Genomic DNA, 10,947 nt, shown 5'->3' with positions numbered 1-10,947 from the left:
CTACCTTGCTGGACAGCTTGCCAGGATGTTTTTTCACTTTTTTATCCAAGTTGATCTGGCACCTGTGTGCTCAGAATCACTCCTCTCCTTCCTCTACTCCTCCTTCTCCCCCTCTTCCTCTTCCTCCTCTGTCTTTTCTACTGGCAGTGTAATGTAGGCACTTCTTTTATGGGCTCTAGACTGAAACCCTGGCTGCATCAAATACTGGTTTTGTGATTTGACAAAAGTTCCATAAATTTTTTGTGCCACTACTTGTCCATCTGTAAAATGGGATTTGCTAAGGATTAAATAATATACATGCAGAAGAGTGCCTGGCACATAATGTATGCTCAATAGAAATTAGCTATTGTTCTTTTAGGTGCCATTATTATTTTAAAAATTTAATCAGATTTTGGGATGGGAATTGATAAATGATTGGGTGCCAGAACTGGAAGAACTTAGCTTGATTTTGAACTATTAGAATGCTATGTAGCACACAATAAAACAGCACATACACAGGGAAAAGTGAGGAAAGTAGATAAACTTGCTTTGATGAGGACAAGAAGATACACAATGATTGCATCTTTGTGTGCAGACTAACAGCATGCATTCACAAATGGGTATCACATGAAATATCTTTAAAAAATGCATGGTCTTGAGATTTTCTTATCCACTCACCCCCTTCTTCTCCAGACTTATTGTGTATCAAAGCTTTTCTCTTCCAGGATGAAATAAGTAAGGGTTTTCTTGCCTGGTTTTAATGCTTGGAATAATAATTAATATTGGCAATGTCCTTTTATAATTGTTTTAATAATCTGCTGGAATAAGTGTCCTTTTCAACAGGTGATAAATAACATAAGCAAGCCCTAAAAATTATTTTCTCATATTTGTGAAAAACGGCATTGTAAAACTCAACAATAGCATAGGTTGAGCCAATTCCTATCTTTTGGAGATTTCTTTTATTTTAACCAATAACTCAGCTTGCAATTTGGTTTTAATTTAACTACATGATTTAAGAGCAAAGTTATTTTGGAGGCTATCTGGATGCCAGGTTGATTATATCACATTTCTTTCTAGAAAATTTGTCTTTCCATACATAAAGGCATCAAGCTCTTTGATACACAGTCCTGAGTTTTATTTAATTTCTCTCCATCTTAATCTTTTTAAAAAGATTTTATTTATTTATTTTTAGAGAGGGGAAGGGAAGGAGAAAGAGAGGGAGAGAAACATCAATGTGTGATTGCCAATTGAACTCCCCCTGCTGGGAGACCTGGCCCGCAACACAGGCATGCGCCCTGCTGGGAATCGAATTGGCGACCCTTTGGTTCATAGACCAGCACACTCAATCCACTGAGCCACACCAGCCAGGGCTCTCCATCTTAATCTTGATGGCAAGAATCTTCTTGAGGAGAAAGTGACAGACTTTGACAGCACTTGGATATATTTAATGTCTGCATAATTCTGACTTTATTATGAAATTTCTCTTTTATGGAAAAAAATACTTTCTTACTCAGCAGTTCATCAACTACTACAAAAACTATATTTCTTTGTTCCTTAACATATTTACAAAATTTAAGTTGCAAAACTATTTTAAAATCAAAAGTAAATTATAATAGATATATAAAGAAAGATTGTATTTTAAAATAAATGCAAAACTCATGTGGGATGTTTTAAAAGAACAAAGGAGCCCTGGCTGGTGTGGCTCAGTGGATTGAGTCCTGGACTGCTAACCAAGGGGTTGCTTATTCAATTCCCAGTCAGGGCATTTGCCTGGGTTGTGGGCCAGGTCTCCAATAGGGGGCGCTCGAGAGGCAACCACACATTGATGTTTCTCTCCCTCTCTTTCTCCCTGCCTTCCCCTCTCTAAAAATAAGTAAATAAAATCTTTAACGAAAAATAAAAAACAAAGGACTTAAGTTTCTTTAATAGGGACTATTTTTAAAAAGGTGTATTTTATTTATTTACTTACTTTTGACTTAAAGTCTTACTTTTTATTTTTCAATTACAGTTGACATTCAACATTGTTTTGTATTAGCTTCAGTGTACAGCATAGTGGTGAAATAATCATATACTTTATTAAGTGTTACCCTGATATTTCCAGTACCCAGCTAGCACTATGCATAGTTATACAATGTTATTAACTATGTTCTTTATGTTAAAAGCTACATTTTATATAATTTTTAAAAATTTATATTTTATACACGAAGCATTCTCTAAATGACATACTTTTGTCATATATCAATTGTCCTTTAAGTAAAAAAAGTGTACATCTAGAGAAAACATGGGAAAAAATCTGCATGAAGTTAATGTTTTGTTGTTGTTGTTGCTGAGTGTTTGTTTAAAAATATCTATATGATGAGGAAAAAGTAATTCCTGGTCCCTGGGTATTACAGCTGTAGGACTCTAAACATAGACTCAATATAAAAAACACATTTACTATGATTTAAAAAGTACTTTACAAAATGCACTTTCTACTAAAAAATGAAATATTTGATCATGGGAATAAACTTGACCAACCTTCTTTTTTTGTTCTTTAAAAAATTCAGTAGTTGCCAAAGTGTACATCTGTTTATTCTATAGTTATTACTGATCTGTTTCTTAGAGTTTAACACCTCCTCAGGTTTAGGCACATGTGGCAAAAGTGTCTCTTTTTCATGAGAATTAGTAAAAATGTATCTCAGGAATCCAAAAAAAAAACCCTCTAAAAGTTGTCTATTTATTTGTATTCAAAAGTCACAACAATTTTAATTCCCATTTAAGTATCTAAGGAAAAAAGAACATGCTGTGCCTTAGGAAGTATCTAGGATACTTTAAAAGTTTAGTGACTTACAGGGAACATTTCCAGTGAAGTCAATCTTAATAACTGCTAGGAGATACAGTGAAATGTCAGAAAGTGAAAAATTGATGAAGTGATGATCCTTAAACAACGAAATTCTTTTAGTACAGTTTTCAATACCGTAAAAGAAAAGTTTGAAAATAGTTAAATGAAAAACAACTTATTCTAAATATGTATAAGCCCCTCCTCTTGATCTGTCTAGATAGTCAGTTGTTTTATGCGAAAGTGGCAAGTATAATTTGAATATGACTACATGAAAGAGAAATATAAATAATTGCAGGAAAATAAAATTTTTAACCATTAATCTCAGCTGAATGAGACTAATGAAATTTAACAAAAGCTATTTTATTCCTATATACAAAATGCCGATTACCTCTATTCTGAAGAACAAAATCTCCAGATACATTCGCATCAATAAAATGAGTTTGTTAAACTGAGAGTCTAAACAAAAGATAATCCAGAAAGTAAGTAAGCTAAAATGCTCAAGGACATAGAGTTCAGGAAAGAGTGGTTCATGTATTTCATAGAAGGAAATAACTGATAATTCAGAAGGAAATTTCAGGATTAAATATGATTATATAAAGAGCAAAAATATGATGCATACATATGCACAAACATCAAATTTTGAAAAAGTTATTATAGTAATATAGAAAGCCAATGCTACCATATAAATTCAGCCCAAACACAAACATCATTCATTGTTGAGTGAATCCTATCCTCAGGACTAAGTCCTGTCATAAATAATTAATAATTTCTTTTTTTTCTTATAGCATTTTAAAAATTTTCTTCCTTTAGTTTTCCCATTTTGAGATTTCTTTTTTTATTCATGTATTACCTGTACTATGATTTTCTTAATACTTTTACTTCAAATAACTTGTATTTTTTTTAAGACATAAGTTATCAAAAAAGAAATATCACTATCACTACTACACAATCAGTATCATTTGTCATAAATAGACAACAAAAACAGAATGGTGATAATAAGTTTTAGTTGGATGTTGTTTACTGATTGTTCTCAGCATGAGGACTGCTCTCTGCATCAAAACATTGGATGTTAAAGTGTAGCCCTAAATCAAGACTTTTTTCCTGATGGCATTAAAGAATTGAAGAAAAATATAAATGGAAACAACTTTCTTATTATGACTTTTACTATCATTATTTTCCTGGGTAGAGTATCACCTGGTATCATAGTCTTGCATTCCAACCAGAATCACATCAAATATCAATAATAACCCACATTTTGGGAGGCAATGCTGTTCTTCAGTAGTTACTGGTATTTCAGTCTCTGTTTCTCCTGTTTTAGATTGGACAATGAGAAAGAGTAAAGTTCTTCAATAATATATATTTTTCTACTTTCTTCAGTGGGCAGGAAAAACAAATAATGGGAAGAGTGGGGTGGCTAATTCATTAAACAACCTTCCCCATTTGTGTAAGATTGGCAGCTCTGTGTACGGGATGTCATGGGCAAGAGAGTGTCTCTTTTCTTTATTGCGCAATAATGACCCAGAACTGAAAGACAAACATGAACTTGGGATTGGAAGCTAATAAATGGGACACATTTTCTGGGAGGCTGAGGGTAGCAGGGTTAATGAGTTACAGATGAAGTTGTTTACTTAAGTGAGTACTGTTTGCTTTTCTTGCCATCAGTTTTGTCCTTTCCAGTAAGCGTAAGTTCACTTACAATAGAAATGGGAGACAGACACTAACATAGCTCTAAAACAATGTTTAATTTTAAAAAATGTACTTTTAAAATAATGTTTTTGCTGTCTTTTCCTAATGCTATAGAAAGGTTAATTTCTATTTGATTCTTAATGCTTACAAGCTCACAAGCTTATAAATTTGGCTGCCTGAAAGGAAATATGTCTAAAACAAATGTTCTAGTTCAGGGACAAAGCTGGTGTGGGCTTATATGTGAGAGTGGTGTCTTCATTTTTTTATAAATCTGAGAAAAATTTTAGAAGTTACCATGTGCTCTGGCTAGGTTCAGGGCATACATATCAGGAGAACAGGACTTAAGTCTCCTTTTGCCTCATCCTGTTAGAATTAGCATGAGTCAGAAGGGGGCCACCACACAACTACAGCTCCTCGCAGAGTTTGCTTCAAAATTCAAGGTTGAAAGGAAGTCCCCAGAATGCCTGGACACATATTCTGGAAGGAAAGATGGCCTGAGCATGGATGTACTTGATTCATGAACTATGGCTGATGGATTGATGGGCTGGTCATGGATTTGAAACAAACACATCTGAAAAGATGATGACAAAAGAGGTCTAGGGAGTAGGTATATAGATGGATCTCTTATGGAGGTTATGATGGGCTCAACAACATGGACCCACTCTCCCCAAGACTAATTGGGTTTCTGAAGATTCAGCTGAGTGTCCTACCTGACAGTAACAAAGGACAACAATGAGTTCCTGCACTGCTCACTAAGGAACAGCTGGATGCCTGCTCATCAGGCAGGAGTCAACACTTGTCCATACAGGGACAAACTTACTCAGCAACATATTTGCCTTCCCTACCATCAAGGCTTCCGCTAGTATCTTGGTTCGCAGGTTACAGACTGCTGTATCCATGGCCTTTCATAAAACCTCATTTCTGACCAGGGGAATCATGCCCATGGAATTCACTCTGATCTTACTTTGTGCCCCACACTCCTCAAACAGTCTTGATGAAACAGTGTAATGGGCTGAGGAAGGCTCAGTTACAGTGCCAGCTAGAAAAAACACCCTGTGTGGTTTAGTACTATTATTCAATAGGATGTGACTAATATTCCTTGTTGGCAGCTAACATTTGGATCCATCTACATAGTCAGAATATGTGTAGGAACCAAGGGATAGAGATGACATTTGTTTGTCTCACTGTTTTGCTTCTTAATAACCTACATGTAGAATTTTTGTCTCTTTCCCCATGACCCTAAGCTCTATGAATTTTAATGTTTGAGAGAGGAGCAGGGGACACAAAAAAGGTTTTGATAAATTAGATGTTCCCTGGCAGTTTTGGTTCTAAATTCTTCTAAACCATCCATTGATCATTGGAGTTGTGGTTGGATTCAGACAAAGAAGAGACCTGGTGGGAGATGATGAGGGGAATAAGTGTGAGGTCAGGGTATTTATTTTCTAAGTCCCGCCTGGTAGTTAACAGACTGAAGACCACTTGGTCTTTGATTCTTATATGTGCGAAACCTGAACTGAGAGGTGATGTGATCTCTCCAGAACAATTTTGAAAGGTTTTATTAAATCAAGCCTCAGGAGAGTCTGGGTAGCATCAAGAGTCAGAGGTTATAAACTCAGATGATATCCTGTGCCATCAATTGTCAAACAGGTGGGAGAAGGTGGTTGCATGAGTAGAAGAATGAATATTACATGAGCTGGGAAATGGGGAGTATAACACCTTGCGCTTAAGCCTCAGTCAGTTGTCATGGTGTTGGGAATGCATAGCCCAGTGCTGCCAGTTTGGGTTTTAGAGAGAAGCTAAAAATCTGGAATTTTGTTTAAAGTTTCCTGTTTTAAACAGCAGATAATTTAATTTTAAATATAGGAAGAGCTAGCAAAACAAACATGGTCTGTGGCCCCAATGAGCTAGTAGTTATAAGCTACCACTGAAGAATGTTACAAAGTAGGTAGTGTAGTTAGATCTATAGTGAGAGACAGCATGCTGAGAGCCCTGGGGGCAGAACTGGGAAGTTGCTTGCGAAGGCAGTGATAGAGTGAATACTTGGAAATACCCTTATTCAATTAAATTGGGATAATAAAAGCCTGAAGAGTGTCGGGACTTGAGAAAATGGGTTGCATTATAAAAATAATGAGGAAAAATTAGGTGCATATGGTAGGAGACAAAGAGATAGCTAAAACAATTCTTAGGGTTTTGGCTGGGTAAACATGCCATTCATCAAAGTGGGAAGAACAAAGGGGGAGGAGCTAGTTGTACAAGTAGGATGGGGCATCTAGGAAGTTAGAATGTTCAATTTGAAATATGAACTTGAAGGTGTGTGGAAAGTTAGGTCAACTGAGTGAAATAACTGGGATGTGAAATCCTGATGATCAGCAAGGTGAGAAGTAAAGAAAGCTAATGCCCAGGGAGCATCGACCTTTAAGATGGCATTTATTAAACTTAGCTTACGGAAAACTTTTATAATAATACTACATCAATGGAATGCACACAGGAGTGCATCACTTATATGTGCAAGGAAGAATACGGAAAGCAATATAAAATTTTCCTGTTAAGTGAACTGTTGCAATATATGAAAAGACGTTAATAGGCATGTTTTTACTTTCTCACAATAATTATCCTAATAAAAATGTAGATAAATTATTTTATTTCTGTTTTATGACAATAAAATATGTCAAAGTTTTTATAAAACATAACGTTAGATATTTTGCCTGTTAATGACAAAGCAGAAGAACGCTTTATTTTGTTTTGTTGCTTGTTTAGGTCACACACTCATTTTTCATTATAGACCCTTTGCTGAGCTGGACCCCCATCCTGAGTGCTGCTTTAAGATTACTTCCCTATTGGGCTTTCATGATAGTGCGATGTGCATACACTGGTTTATGCTATTTTCTGTTGTGGGAAAGGGAAAAGCATACATATTTTTGAAAATCAAGCTTAATGAGACTGACTATAAATTTACTAATTGGCCTTTTGGGGGAAGCTTACTTTCCCAGTTTATTTTTTTCCAAATAAAACAGGAGTTTTAATTTTTTATTTTATACTTGTTGCAAAACATTTTGAAAAATAAGATTTTTCTTTTAAATAGTTTTCTCACAGTCACAAAGCAATGAGGCATGAGTTTGTGTAATATAAACATTAATAAATAGGAAACATTATATGATATATGAAATTGTGTAGTATAAATATTTAATGTAGGATAAAGATTAATAGTATTTATTCATTCAATAAATATTTATTGCATATCTGCTTTGTAAAAATTCTCTTCTAGGTATTTCATATATATATATATCCATAAATAAAATACATAAAAATCTTTACCCTTAATGAATTTCACCGTTTGGTGGGGAGAAACAAAAAAAATAATTTATGTGTATGGATATATTACATTTTTGGATGTCTGAATTTTGTTGTCTTTAAAGAACGCATGTGGATCAGCCTCGTTTTTTCCAAGTTTAGTTTTAAGTTTTGTTAAGGAAAGTATAGAGGCCTGTAGGGTAAACAGAGGCAGTCTGGCTTCCTCACCCATGTGTCTATGTAACTAAGGGAAACCATTTTTCACAACCTTGAATGGGCCTGATAAAGTACTGTTCTTACAGCCCTGAGACTTGGTCCGATAAATTGTTCCCATAGGCTTGAGTGGGCTTGCACGAGCAGAATCTCACTGTATTATACAATAATCCTGGCTCCTTGACAGCTTTGTCTGTTTCTAGCATATAAAGGGATAGGGGCTTCCTGCTGGGGGAATGCAAGGGCCGTGCTGGGTGCCATGCAAGGGGACAGGTGACATGCAGTGTGACATACAGCTTGTAGCGTGTGTGAATTGTCCACCCTTGAATAAAGGTGTGTCAGATATCCCAATAGCTCTGTGAATATTCTTCTGTCTGGATGAATCTCATGAACCTGTGTGGCCTTAAAGGTTGCAACACAGGGCTAGTGCTAGTTTAGTCTTATTACCAAGGCATGACCTCTTTGGAGTCTCCATTAAATGCACTGCGTGTTCAAGGAGGTCTCCCCACTCTGACTGGTTAGAACTAGGATGTCTCCTGGCCATATACAAGCTTTGGGAAGTGTTCACCTTTAACTCCTCAGTCATGCTTTGCCTGTCCTTTTAGAGATTCACCCTATTCCCGCACAGCTTACTATTCAGACAAAGTCTACTGTGCTTTGTTTGGGGACTCTTTCTATGGGACACTTTTCAAAGTCTGTAGGCAGAAACACAGAGAAATTGGAGGGCTCACATCATTAGTTTTCTTCTCTGAGGAAACACAATCCTGAGCTATCATTGTTAAATGTTATATATTTTAGAAAAAAACTAGATAGCTTTTCAATTTTTTACTCTGGTAGGGAAAGTCTGGAGCCTATCGCTCTGAGGGAAAAGTCCAATTTGACCCTTAGAATGTCACTTTTCTCACTGTAATGTGGTTAATTTGATTTTTAAATTAAAGTAAAATAAATACCCCCCCAATAAAACCCAGAAACAACCTTAACAAGTTTTCTATGTCTCAAAGAGACACAAGGCAACACTAAAATTATCATAAAGGTATCATAAAGGTAAATTATCATATAGGCTCAATTCAAAAGGGAAGATGACAACTCTGGAGTGTCCCAGGCAGGGCCCACAGAGGAGAAATGTGCATAGCTCAGAGAGATATACTTAAGCAAAAATATTTAATATAATAAGGCCAACATCGAGTGTGTTTGACTCTATGTGTGCGTGTGTGAGTGATTGCATGAATAGTGGTCTTGCGGGTAAACAGGTGGTGAAAGGTTAGAATTATGAATCAGGACTACTGTAGCTGGGTTTGTAGGCTTAGCGAAAAGGGCAGTCCTAGTATTTGGAGAAACCATCAGTCTAAAAGGGTTGGAGATCATGTAAGTCCTTTTCTTTGCTTAGGCCAGTCAATTCTGGAACACAGGGAGAGATGTCAGTTCCAGAACACACTTCCATGTTAGTGCCATCCTGATTCCTGACTCTGTTTTGCACTGGCAATGCCAAACAATAATGTACATGTCTTAAAATAACATCATGCCTCTTAACACAAAAGTTTTTTTCTACTTATTTTTTTAATGTTTTTTTTTCCATTACCATTTATCTCCACCTTCACCCTCCTCTCCCTCTCCTCCTGCAGTCACCACACTGTTACTAGTGTCCATAGTCCTTTTTTCTTTTTTGCTCTATCACTCCATCCCTCAACCTCACTCCCCTACACAGGGTGGTCAGCCTGCTCTCTATCTATTAGTCCTTCTCTGTTTTGCGTGTTACTTCAGTTCGTTCATTAGATTCCACATATGAGTGAAATAATATGGTATTTGTCTTATTCTGACTGGTTTATTTCATTTAGCAAAGTACTCTCCAGACCAATCCACACTGTTGCAAAAGGTAAGATTTACTTCCTTTTCATGGCTGAGTAGTATTCCATTGTGTAAATTTACCACTGTATTTTTATTTACTTATCTACTGATGGGTACTTAGGCTGCTTCCAAATCTTGCGTATTGTAAATAACACGGCAATGAACACAGATGTGCATATATTCTTTCCAATCAGTGTTTTGGGTTTCTTTGGAGATATTTCTAGAAGTGGAATCTCTGGGTCATAAGGCAGTTCCACTTTTAATTTTATGAGGTAAAACCAAACTGCCTTCCACAATGGCTGCACCAATCTGCATTCCCACCAACAGTGAATGAGGGTTCCCTCTTCTCCATGTCCTCGCCAGCACTTGTTGTCTGTTGATGTATTCACGATAGCCATTCTGGCAGGTGTGAGGCGATAATCTCATTGTAGTATGAATTTACATTTCTCTGATGATTAGTGACATTGAGTATCTTGTCATTTGTCTATTGGCCATCTGTATGTCTTCACACAGAAGAGACACTTCAAGGGAAGTGTCTATTCAGGTCTTTTGCCCATTTTTAAAATTGGATTGTTTGTTTTTTAGGTGCTGAGTTTTATAAGTTCTTTATAAATTTTGAATATTAACCATTTATCAGATATATCAGGAAATATGTTCTCTCATTCAGTGGGTTTTTTTTATTTTCTTGATGTTTTCCTTTGCTGAGCAAAAACTTTAGTTTGGCATAGTCCCATTTGCTTATTTTTTTTTTGTTTCCTTTGCCAGAGGAAATACATCAGGAAAAATATTGTTACGTAGAATGTCTGAGATTTTACTGCCTACGTTTTCTTCTAAGATGTTTATGGTTTCAAGTCTAATATTTAAGTCTTTCCATTTTTAATTTATTCTTGTGTGTGGCATAAGAAATTGGTCTAGGTTCATTTTTTTTCTGAACCTGTTTAATTTTCTCAATAGCCTTAATTGAAAAAAATATATTTAGCTCATTGGATATGCCTCCTCTGTCAAATATTATATATAAAGGAGTGGCTTTTTTTTCTAGGCACTTTTTTCTGTTCCATTGATCTATGTGTTGTTTTTCTGCCAGTACCATGCTGTTTTGATTACTATAGCTT

This window comes from Pteronotus mesoamericanus, unplaced genomic scaffold (assembly GCF_021234165.1).
Source record: "Pteronotus mesoamericanus isolate MK-2021 breed Mesoamerican mustached bat unplaced genomic scaffold, CSHL_Meso_final contig_82, whole genome shotgun sequence".
Lineage (NCBI taxonomy): Eukaryota > Metazoa > Chordata > Mammalia > Chiroptera > Mormoopidae > Pteronotus > Pteronotus mesoamericanus.
The sequence above is the reverse complement of the archived record's forward strand: the minus strand, read 5'-3'. Positions refer to the sequence as shown.